Consider the following 13,114-nt stretch of genomic DNA (forward strand, 5'->3'; position numbering starts at 1 on the left):
CACATCGTTGACAACATGAACATTGTCAAATCTAATCATTACCACTCTGGAATGATTCATCCCTCCCTGCTTATTCCTAGTTGCAGAACTTCCAGCACCAGCTATGTATATTATCTTCCTTTCATTATTCATCTTCATATGATCCATAATTCATGTTTTGGTGAAGTGCCTCTGTATAGCTGAGAGTCCGCGGGGGGTTCCATGCTGCTGTAGACCAGCTCGTGCCACACACTCTGCATCATCTGTCCCAGATTATCAGGGATGAGGAGTGGTGGGGTGTGGGGTGTAACATGGAAAGCGATGGGGTTCATGATGAGGAGTGGGTGATAAGTGGGCTGATTTAGTGGTGGGAGGGGGTGATTTTGCTGTCTGATACATAAAGAGAAGGCAAGAAAGTGAATGTGGGTATTTCACAAAGCAATATACCTTCTTGTTTTGCCAGTTTTTTTTTTCTTTCAGGGAAAAAAAAACAATAAACAAAAAAACAACAACCAAGAAAGTATAGTTCATTGTTTTGTGAAATACCCGCAATCACTGTCTTGATGATAGTAAGATGTGACAGTCAAGATCAGTCTCATATCTGGCTGTTAGATATACACCCAGGAGATGGTGAGTTTAGCTTAGCACAAAGACTTGAATACGGCTCTGACTCATCTGTCCCAAAGTAACAAATTCTGTCCACCAGCACCTGTAAAGCTCACTAATCAATATGTCATATCTAAATTATGATTATTTTTATCCATGTGTATTTTATTCCCACAAAAAACAAAGTCTGTTGTGGTTTTATGTGAGGTGACCCGTTGGTTTGTGGACTCCCGTTTTCAAACCCTGAGTTGGACATTTTGCCAGTCAACATCATGGATTTTAGGAGCCAGAAGTGACCATATTTGAATGAGAGGGTGGAGATAACCCTAACACTAGCTGCTAGCTCGATAAGCATGGTGTATTTATAGCTATGATTAACTGTGATGATGCTAATGCTAATTTTTGCTGGTGAAAAACAGTCTTAAAGCCACTCTAACTAAATGTATTTACTGGGGAAAGAAAATGAATATCCAACTCCTTAGAAGGTCTTTTAGGACTCTCTCTCTGCATGTCAGGGCTGACCTCCTCCTCACAGCGTGCGCGCACACACACACACACACACACACACACACAGAAACTTAACAGAGTCAGACAACAGCAGAGAGCCCGCAGTGCAGATGAAGAGAATATAACTTCAAGATCACTCTAGTTGTTTGTCTAATTTATCAATACATGTGATCTGCATGTAGAAAGCCGTATTTCAATCTGCTCTGTCCGCAGTCTCTCATTCACTGCTGTATGATTTACAATCGCGGTCGACACAAGCACATCGCGCTCACAGTGCTAACAGCAAACTGTTAAAGACAAACTAAAATGAAAGCTGTCTGTATGTAGGCTAACACTTTATCTTAAAATGTACCTGAGGCAGCCGACCTGCAGACAGTGAGTCTCCTAAGTAAAGGGTAACAGCAGTAACAGCGCCAGGTCACCATCGGACGGGCATCCCTCTCCTGTTTTCTTTTCTTTGTCTCCTCAGACAACACCTTCACCTTCTTCCTTTTCTTTGTGACTTCAGCCATGACAACCACGTTCACCTCGGGCTACGCTATTCTAAAGAGAGGAGGGGGATATGAAGAGAAGGGAGATATGACGAGAGGGGGATATGACGTATGCTGTAAAGCAGCCAAATTTTGTAGTCTTTTTTGTGTCTGGGTTCCTACCCGATCCCCGAAACTGCATAGTGCCAGTGCAAGTGAAACAGATGCTCGCAAACAATGATGGAGATGTCATCCAACCTATTGTGAGTTGATGTACCATCACAAGGATCTTGGATATATATTTTGAGGGCTCAAAAACTCCATTGTGTCGCTTTAAGTTGGATATTTTGATATGGGGGGCTGACTTGGTTTGGAGCCAGCTTCAAGCGGCCACTAGAGGACCTGCAGTTTTTAGTGCTCTCCCGTTGGCTTCATTTTTAGTCCTGGTGGTTGCAGCTTGGGAGTTATTTGGTGGGTGCAGTGACTCTGGAGATTTTTTGTCTTTGTGAGGTTGCTGGGCAACCAACAAAGACTTATAGTCACTAAGTCCAGCCGAAGCCTCTGGGAACGGGGCTGGGCTTCAAAGCAATTTGGGTGTAATGGCCTAATGGGTTAGGACAACTTCCACGTCATCACATGACGCACACTGGCCCAAAAAGCGTTGTTCCCATACATGATCATTGTAAGAGGTGCAGCTTTAAAACAGTGAATACATTTTTCTGCGTGCCACAAACCCCTGAAATGACTCTTTTTTATAATCAAAATTTAATGTTTTCGGTCCAGTAACATTGGGAAAGTCTAGAAGAGCCGTATGGTTACATTATTTTATCCCATTCGTGTGTGCATTGATTCAACGGGAAGTCAGGGGGCTCAGCCAGAGGAAGTCTTGGACACAGATGCTCTCAGCTGGTTTGGCTGAAGAAAGACTCTAGTGCACACGCTGTATGGGCCCAAAAATGCAGAAGCGTGCTCCAGTGTTCAAGGTTTATGCTGAGCAAAGCTAAACTACTCCTGGCTCTAGCTTCATATTTATCGTATGAATGTCATATAAATAGTCTCATCTAACTCTCAGCAAGAAAGTGAATAAGTGTATTTCCCCAAATGTCAAAGTACTCCTTTAAGGATAAAGGATAATAATTGTAGTGATGGAATCACAGAAGTTGTATGATTGACAGATGGGTAAAATTGCTGTCCTTTACCATCCCAAATATTACAAATTTGATCCCTTCAATGTGTCCATCACCAGCCAAGTTCCCATGAGCATGACATTAAATGCTTCATTAAGGGTGCATCCTCCATACTACACTTTTATCAGTTAAATCTTCTCTCACCTGCACCAAACAGCTATTTTGCTCCGTTATCCTTCTCCCAAAAGTACAAATTTACAAGGCTGTTTCTTTTTTTAATGCAACAAACTAAGTATCCAAGTGCTGTGTTGTGGAAATTTCTGTTAGGCCTGAGTGTTTAAAGAGTTTTGCATTATTGCTGTTTGCTAACGGCAGCCCTTTTGCTGCAGTGTAGAAACAAAGTGAAGTTGTGTGACCTGCTTTTCTTTAATTGAGTAAAATGTGTTTGAGGCAGCACTTTTCTAAAAAAAAACCATAAAACTTTAAAAGGGACAGGGGGGAAAAGGGAGAGATGGGGGAATATATCAGGTGCAGGCTGGCTGGAGAAAGAGAGGATGACAGAATAGAGTGATATTTTCTTATCTCCTCCCATGGGCCCTTGTGTGTGTTTGTGTGTATGGAGGGTGGAGGTTGGGGTTGGGGTTGGGAGGTTTCTGTCCCCTGGGCTCTGACCCCGACTCTGCTGTTAAACCCAAACCCTATATCTTACGTCGGTGGTTAAACCCCATAATGAGTGTGTGGGTGGGGGTCTGTTGGACAGGGACCCCCAGAGGCAGCAGAAGTGTGTGTGTGTGTGTGTGTGTGTGTGTGTGTGTGTTCTAACAACAGTGGTAGTGGTGACGGAGGGGGATCCAACACAAAAGATCCCGGCACATGCAGGTCTGACCTATGTCTAGTCACACCCATCCGCCCTCTCCCTCCATCCTGCCAGCCCTTCTTCCTCCACCTCTTGTCTACCTCCATCCCCTCTTTTCCTCTCTGGGGATCATAGCTTGCTCACATTGATGTGTGAGGCAGCAGCTGGTTGTCTGCAAAGAAGGGAAGTGAGGTGGCAGAGGGGTGGACGAAAGGGAAAAGGGAGGGAAGCACAGAAAATAGGAAAATTGATCTTATTTATGAGTTTTCTGTAACCTTTGGCACAGATTTGCACTGTTGCTGCACGTCTTTGACTTCAGCAGTCATTTTAACAAATTAGGTGCAGATTTATTACCATGCAGTGCACTTCACATCTGAACTTTGTACATGAAAAGTAAGCATTACGCAAGTGAGTAACGTCAGATTTGTTTTCATTGTCTTTTGTTCAAAGGAAAAATTATCTATTAGCAAAATAAGCGTGAAATAGGAGGTTTTTTTTGCCAAGAGTTAGATGAGATACTTCTGTCATGTCTCTACGCTAAGTATGAAGCAACAGCCAGCAGCCGTTTAGCTTGGCATATAGGCTGCAAACAGGTAAACAACAAGCCTGACTTTGTCCAGTGGTAACAAAATCTGCATAGATACAGTCAGTATTCATGGAAATGCCCACAAAATGGCACATCTTTTTATGCAGACTACACTGAAGAATTAAGGGTAGTTTTCAACCCGGACCTCATATTTATGTGTCTAACAGATGAATGGAACATTTTTTGAAATTGGTCTAGTATTAGGCGAGACTGCTGCAGGCGGCAGTGGCCAGGCTGCAATGTAAACACTTGGCATGTTCACATCGTCAATTTATGTCTACTAAAAGTATTTGTTTTTGTCACTGACAGGCTCAAATTATTATTATAAGTTTTGTTAAAGAAGTTAAAGAGTAAAATTCTTTTTTGTTGAACCAGAAACAGCCCTGAAATTGCTATCATCAGACACACCAGACTCCATTAAAATAAACAAATGTAGTAATTTTATTATCTTAAAACAAAATGGTTGAAATAAAACCTTAATTCACTCATTCAGATGTGAGATATGCTGGCTCTATAAGGGCTAAAAGTACTGTTTATATAAATGGAGTCTGGTGATTTTGGCAGTGACGATTTTGAGGCTGTTTCTGGTTAAACAAAATGGAGCAAACACTTTGTCCAAACAGTGTTAGATTGTTTAATAACAGGAAAAACCTGTGAGCCTCCGAAGACCTGTAGTTCTTGAAGCTGTAAATCCCTGCATGCTGAGTTATAGCACATCATCAAAACGTGGGCTAATGGTGTTGAGTAACATTAACACTGCTGTACTTTCTCTAAACATGCATGGAATTCATTAAAACATATGAGCCTATGACATCATAGCGTGAATGACTGTAGGATACTGATATTATGATAAATGTATCTAATCATATCTACAGTAAATGTAATAGTGTCTCTTATGTGAGTTTAAAACCATGCTTTCTCAGCATTTGCTGGCTGGGGGAAAGATGTTGCTGTTTTCCCCCCTCACCTTATATCCTGCTTGTTTAATCGGTACAAACACAAGCAAGTTGTGGTTTTATAAGGGTTCATGTGCCAGACTATGTCTTGACAAGATACCAGGAAGTAGACTAACTGGCTGGGGTAGTTTCATCGCTTTTACAACCTCATGTAAAATCTCAACTTGTCATTTTTACACTTTGTACAGATTACCTTAAAGAGACCCAGGCTAGCTGTTTCCCTCTGTTTCTAGTCTTTATGATAAGCTAAGTTAAGCCAAACATCTCGCAGGTGTAACTTTTTATTTGCCTGAAATAGGGGGGCGGCGGCAGTAGCTCAGTCCATAGGGACTTGGGTTGGGAACCGGAGGGTCGCCTGCTCAAGTCCCCTTCCGGACGAAAATATGGAGTGTGGACTGGCAGCTGGAGAGGTGCCAGTTCACCTCCTGGGCACTGCCGAGGTGCCCTTGAGCAAGGCACCAAACCGCCCAACTGCTCGGAGCGCCTGTCATGGGCAGCCCCACTCTGACATCCCTCCACTTAGTGCATGTATAGGTCCTGTTTGTGCTTGTTTGTGTTCAGACCTGTGTGTAATTGACAACAGAGTGAAAAAAAATTAAATTTCCCCTCGGGAATTAATAAAGTATATAAAATTTAAAAAAATTAAAATTAAATACGAGAGAGGTGTCAGTCTTTTCATTTAACTTTTTAAGTGAATAAGCATATTTCCCTACAACTATTCCATACACATACTGACTGTGTATAAAGACAGACAACGTTGCAGCTCCCCAAAAGTGAAGCCAAAATCGATCGCCCCCTGGTGGCTGGCTGCAGTGTAGGTCATAAACCCCGCCCCCTCTGTGTTAGTGGATGGGACATGGGCCAAACTGAAAAAGGGTGCATTTTTCTCATAGGTTTGGTTTTAATTTGATATCTGATGCTATAAAAGGAAGATGTGACGTTACAATTGACAGCTGTGTGCTAGATCTCTACTGCGCAGACTCTGGCTCTAAATGAAGGAAAATAATAATAATAATAATAATAATCTTCCCTTATTTGCTACCCAGTTTTTTTTTAAATTATCAGTCTCCTTTACATTTTGCTCTTTTCACCTCTTGCTGACTTAATGTCTGTTGACTTGCATGTGGGACCCCAACAGTGTCTGCAATGTCCCTAAGGGAGGCTGCTGCCAAACAGTGGTAAATCACCATCTGTCTCAGCTCTGAGATCAGCTGACCTGAAATTGTCAACCTTGACCTCCATCCCCACACGTGCCTGCTGGTCTGTTACCCTGCAAACACAGACATGACGCACGCACGCCCGCCCGCCCGCACGCACGCACACACACACACACACACACACACACACACACACACACACACACACACACACGTGCAAACTCAATGTATTGTACCCATGCAGAAAGACTAATTATATGCATAATCAGTTGAACTGTTTAAAGCCTGTTTCCATCTCTCTGCACTGAGTACACTTCTCTTCAGGGTTTTTTTTTTCATGCAGGGCTTCTTTTTAGCAGCTTGACATCTTCCACATTTACATTTCACACGTCTTTTAAACAAAGAAGCACATATGTGCTATTAATAATAGTTGTAACACAATAAAAGCATTAGAAATGCTTTGTACAGTATTTGCTGCATTATTAATGCATCTAGATTCAATGCATTTAGATTCCTTAGGGGAGATGAGATTCTTAAAGATAAAATGGCACTTCTATATAGTTATATATATAGCTATATAGCTTTAGTATTGTGATACATGTCTGAGTGAAACAGGATAGTCAGATGGGATATAACATTTAGAGGAATTTAATTTGATCGTTGAAAAGTGGCCGTGTCATAACAGTGAGGCCTTGAGGGTTAGGCCAACAGGATGGTAGTACCCATTAGGAAGAGAGAGATGAAGTATGTGCAGTTAACGTTAGTTGCTGAAGCAATCCACTGTAAAATGCCTTGCGCATAATCTGGAGCTGTCACACATACCACTTTCTTCAGAGTGAATCAAATCGAGCCAGCAGGCAATAACTAAGGTATTTTGGGAAAACAAAGATACAACAACATAGCATGCTGTTGCTAGTTAGTTAAATGAATCTTAGTTCTGTGCAGCTAATGCTGTATTCAAACTACATGCGGCAATGCAACAGCGTGACCAGCTGCAGTCACTGCTGAAGTGCTGCTGAAGCGCTTGTTACCATATTTACACTGTTACAGGCTCGTGTGTGTCTGCTACTTGCTACAAAGCACTCAACTGAAACTCAACTAAAATTTGTATTTTGGCAAAAAAAAAAAGCTTTTGATCAATGTCTGAGCCCCATTTTAAAATCACTTTTTAGTGTCCCATTGCATCCTTGTGTGCACCACAGTACACATAAAGGGGAGCGTATCTACAGTACAGGCCAAAAGTTTGGACACACCTTCTCATTCAATGCGTTTTCTTTATTTTCGTGACTATTTACATTGTAGATTCTCACTGAAGGCATCAAAACTATGAATGAACACATGTGGAGTTATGTACTTAACAAAAAAAGGTGAAATAACTGAAAACATGTTTTATATTCTAGTTTCTTCAAAATAGCCACCCTTTGCTCTGATTACTGCTTTGCACACTCTTGGCATTCTCTCCATGAGCTTCAAGAGGTAGTCACCTGAAATGGTTTCCACTTCACAGGTGTGCCTTATCAGGGTTAATTAGTGGAATTTCTTGCTTTATCAATGGGGTTGGGACCATCAGTTGTGTTGTGCACAAGTCAGGTTAATACACAGCCGACAGCCCTATTGGACAACTGTTAAAATTCATATTATGGCAAGAACCAATCAGCTAACTAAAGAAAAACGAGTGGCCATCATTACTTTAAGAAATGAAGGTCAGTCAGTCCGGAAAATTGCAAAAACTTTAAATGTGTCCCCAAGTGGAGTCGCAAAAACCATCAAGCGCTACAACGAAACTGGCACACATGAGGACCGACCCAGGAAAGGAAGACCAAGAGTCACCTCTGCTTCTGAGGATAAGTTCATCCGAGTCACCAGCCTCAGAAATGGCAAGTTAACAGCAGCTCAGATCAGAGACCAGATGAATGCCACACAGAGTTCTAGCAGCAGACCCATCTCTAGAACAACTGTTAAGAGGAGACTGCGCCAATCAGGCCTTCATGGTCAAATAGCTGCTAGGAAACCACTGCTAAGGAGAGGCAACAAGCAGAAGAGATTTGTTTGGGCCAAGAAACACAAGGAATGGACATTAGACCAGTGGAAATCTGTGCTTTGGTCTGATGAGTCCAAATTTGAGATCTTTGGTTCTTTGTGAGACGCAGAAAAGGTGAACGGATGGATTCCACATGCCTGGTTCCCACTGTGAAGCATGGAGGAGGAGGTGTGATGGTGTGGGGATGTTTTGATGGTGACACTGTTGGGGATTTATTCAAAATTGAAGGCACACTGAACCAGCATGGCTACCACAGCATCCTGCAGCGACATGCCATCCCATCCGGTTTGCGTTTAGTTGGACGATCATTTATTTTTCAACAGGACAATGACCCCAAACACACCTCCAGGCTGTGTAAGGGCTATTTGACCAAGAAGGAGAGTGATGGAGTGCTGCGGCAGATGACCTGGCCTCCACAGTCACCGGACCTGAACCCAATCCAGATGGTTTGGGGTGAGCTGGACCGCAGAGTGAAGGCAAAGGGGCCAACAAGTGCTAAACACCTCTGGGAACTCCTTCAAGACTGTTGGAAAACCATTTCAGGTGACTACCTCTTGAAGCTCATGGAGAGAATGCCAAGAGTGTGCAAAGCAGTAATCAGAGCAAAGGGTGGCTGTTTTGAAGAAACTAGAATATAAAACATGTTTTCAGTTATTTCACCTTTTTTTGTTAAGTACATAACTCCACATGTGTTCATTCATAGTTTTGATGCCTTCAGTGAGAATCTACAATGTAAATAGTCATGAAAATAAAGAAAACGCATTGAATGAGAAGGTGTGTCCAAACTTTTGGCCTGTACTGTATGTTCCCAGGGTTCTGTGTTCCCCACTTAACCCTGCAAAAAAGGTTCTATGTTTCCCGCTTGGTTGAGTGGGCAACATAGAACCCGGGAAACATAGAACCCTGGGAACATAGGGATGACCCCCACATAAAGCTAGCATACCATCTTTGAACTAAGCTAAATAACCCAGGAACTGACTGGGGCGGCTGTGGCTCAGAGGTAGAGCGGGTCGTCCACCAGGATCAGCAGCTCAATCCCTGGGTCCTCCAGCCTGCATATCGAATTATCCTGAGCAAGATACTGAACCTCAAATTGCTCCCGCTGTTTGATTGGTATATGTGTGTGTGTGTGCTAAAAACTGAGTAGCAGGTGGCACCTTGTATGGTAACCTTGGCTACCAGTGTATAAATGTATGAATTGGTGAGTGTGACTCATAGTGTATAAAGTGCTTTGAGTGGTCAGATGACTAGAAAGGTGCTATACAAATGCAGGCCCATTTACTAAAACTAAGAATAAAAACATATGATTGGTTGACACTTAACTGCGTCATATGATGGTGCAGGAAAGAGTCCTAAACCCAGAAATCAGTTAGCATTTTAGCACTCTCGGTTCTCTTGTCTTAAAGTCAACGGGCTTTTTGAAAAGGTTTTGGTTAGATGCATGAAATAAAGTGTGTGGTTGACACAAGTTTTAGAGACTTAAAATTATTTTATTCTATGACAAAATACACCAGTAAATACCTTACTCGTTAATTTTGAAGCCTTTACATGTCTAACAAAAGACAGCTGGTAATAAGTGGCTAAATGAGACTACAGAACATCATCATGTGAAACACGGCTTTATAGCCGTGATGTGATGTTGAAGACATGCTGTGTAGTTCATGTATAGCCTAATGTTAGCCTCTCCCTTCTGGCGATTGCATTTACGCTTCCAAAATTGTAAAGTTGTGTCTATCTGTGAAGGTTATCTTGCTGAACAAAGCGTGTACGTATCATAAACTTTTGCTTGCCACAGAGTTTATTTTCTGCAATTATCCAAAATCCAATGGAAAACTGACTTAAAGCCCGTTGCTGTGTCGTTCATAGTGTGACCACGGCATAAAAGTTGAAAATTGATCATTGGGTGATTATAATGTAATTGGTTGAAGTTTGTTGGTACTAGCTTATGTAAGCACAAGTCATATGTTTTTTTACAGTAAGAAAACATGATGGATTTTGATTTAAGAATATGAAGAAATATATTATTCTTTGTATTTTTTTTAAAAATTTTTTAGCATATATTGTTGAATAGGTGCACAATATGGCCAGGGGTGTGATCTAAAAGGGTTAAAAAGGCACTTTCCATTTCATCTCAACTTTAATAATAAACAGTGTTATAAATTTCTTGGGTCCTCTATTTCATAATTGATTAATGTTCAATTCTTGTGTCGTTTTGGGATAATTTTAGCTGTAAATAGAGACTTTTTATCTACATAAGGCTTGTATGTTGCGTGAGAGGGTTAAGGCAAAGAGAGCACCATTGAAGGTAAGATGAATGTATCAACATTTTTATCTTTTCTCATCTGGATTCTGACAGCTAGACACAAAGAGGACATAGTTTAGAGAGATGTTAGATTTATGTGCCCCTATCACCAGTGGAAATTAAACCCTTGAGAAAACCTTTTTTAAAATGTAATTTTTCAATGTTTTGTGCAGCACAAACAACATTCCCTTCATGGTACTGGGGTGGAAACAAATTGTTCAGAGGTTGTATCTCAAACCAATAAAAACAAAAACTGGCTAAATGGCTAGATACCACAAGAAGTTGGAAAGAATCTTTTGTTGTAATTTGCCTAAAAGGACCCTTTCAAGAGCTTGTCTGGAAGAAACGTACTGGAGGAAGAGACAGAGTTGTGTTGGGTTTCTGGCTTTGCATTTGGTATACTGAGTTGTAACAGTATCTCCAAATGAAATGTTTTTTACTCAGTAAGTAACAGGAACCACGTGACCGTGTCCATGTCTTAGTGGTTGTTGCCACATGTGAGTAGAAATTTGTTGACTTTATTATGAGCTCATGGAGGAGCTGAATGTAGTTATTTAGCAACTGCCTCTTTATATGCGTGTGTCAGTTTTTCCGCTTTTCTCACATTCCTGTGAATGGAGGTAACACAGCTGTACACTACCATTATAAAACCCAGAGGAACGCTGTGGTTGGCTCTGCTGGAAGTCTTGTCTGCTGCCCGGGCAATTGCTCTGTCCACAATTCACGTTTTAACTGGAGCGCCAAGGCAAACTAGGCTTCTCCTGCTGCTCGAGACTTCACCTCTGTTGTATTTCTCTCACTGTTTGTCCCCTTCTGCTGTCTTATTTGTGACAGTTTATCCAGTTTCTGAGATCACTGGTTTGTTTTTGCCTTACAGTGTTTGAATTATTTGGTTTGTATTGTTTTATCTCTCAGTTTTGAGTGTAAATATTCACTCACTGTCATGCCCAATCTGTTCTCATTCCTAGGGTGTCAAATACAGCAGTCTGGTCAGTGGCCCTGGGGTTCTTTTTTCCAATAAACAGGGCACCTTACAATGTCTGTATAAGATGCACCAGGTGTTCAATCAACGCCAATATAATCTCATCTGCATCAATAACATAGCAGAAAGAGTGAGACAGTCCAATTAGGATGGGAGGGAGTGGTGCTTGAAGGGTCAAACGCACACGCCGGACTTTATCCAGAAGACTGCTGTTGGTGTCTTGTGTGAAACCAAGAGTCAACTTCATTTTTTTTAAACCCTGTAAGGTAGTTACTGGCTTACTTAATGTGACAAAATTGTCAAGTGACATACTCACTAAATTACTGTAACAAACACAGTCATTTTAATCCAAGTTATAATTGTTGCCTAAACCTGAGGTAGTTTTGTTGGCGAAACCTGTAGCTTTCGTTGTGAAACTCCTTGGTTTCCTAAACTTTACAAAGTAGTTTTGTTGGCTAAACCTAGTTTTGTGGCAAAACCATTTTGTTACCTAAACCCAAAGTCGTTTTTGTGGTTAAACCATTTTGTTGGCTAAATCTGAAGAGGTTTTGTTGGCTTAACCTAAAGTAGTTTTGGTGGCAAAACCCAAAGTAGTTTTGATGATGAAACTGTTATGTTCCCTAAACCTAAAGTAGTTTTTGTGACAAAACCGTTCTGTTGGCTAAACCTAACGTAGTTTTGTTGGCTAAAGTAGGTTTGGTGGCAAAACCATTTTGTTGACTTAACCTTATCAAGTAGTTTTGTACCTTACCCTTAAGTAGTTTTGTGGTGAAACCAAGTTTCTTGTGAAGACCCAGGTTTATTTTGAAAGACAGTGTAGCATGTAATGAGCGAGCTGGGAGTGAGAACGTGTTGCAACAGCTGCAACTGTTACGCCTCAACACTTGGCTTGAATAGAGATTAATCTTGAACTTGCTTGTGTTTGATGTGTCAAATATACAACAGAACCGTATCCAGGAAACATCCCTTACATAGAAGTTGAAATAATGTGATTACGTGAATTACGATAAGAAGTCAACAAAGGCAACGTTGTGCTATTTTTTAACTCAGACTTCCTTAGAAGTTCCACAAATAGCTGTGTGAAGGAAACTGCAGAGTGTTGATGAGGAGTGAAAAATTACTGGTTGGATGAATCAAGCGGAAGACTTTAGAGAGTGGAGCTGTCAGTTGTGATGGACTACCTGAATTCAGGCCAGACCTTTCTCCAACAGCAGCCCCACAGCCCCTCAATAGCAGGAAACCAGCCGTATTAATAGCTCTATGGTCTTATGCCTGATGAAGAGCGTCAAAAATAATAACACAAATCAACATATACGGTCAAGGTGAGAAGGAAATGATATGTTTCCAGGAACAAAGCTGGCTGGACATTGTACTCTTTGCTTATTTTAATCTAATTTAATTTGTTATTGCATTTGCAATTTGCCCACACAGTTTATCAAAGAAACAGGGAAGGGAGGGAGGGGAGTGAAATGGGGAGTGAAATGGGGAGTTGAGGAGGGATGATTTTACACAAGCAAAGTCTGAATTTACTCTTGTGGTAAAAAA

This window comes from Epinephelus lanceolatus, chromosome 8 (genome assembly GCF_041903045.1).
Source record: "Epinephelus lanceolatus isolate andai-2023 chromosome 8, ASM4190304v1, whole genome shotgun sequence".
Classification (NCBI taxonomy): Eukaryota; Metazoa; Chordata; class Actinopteri; order Perciformes; family Serranidae; genus Epinephelus; species Epinephelus lanceolatus.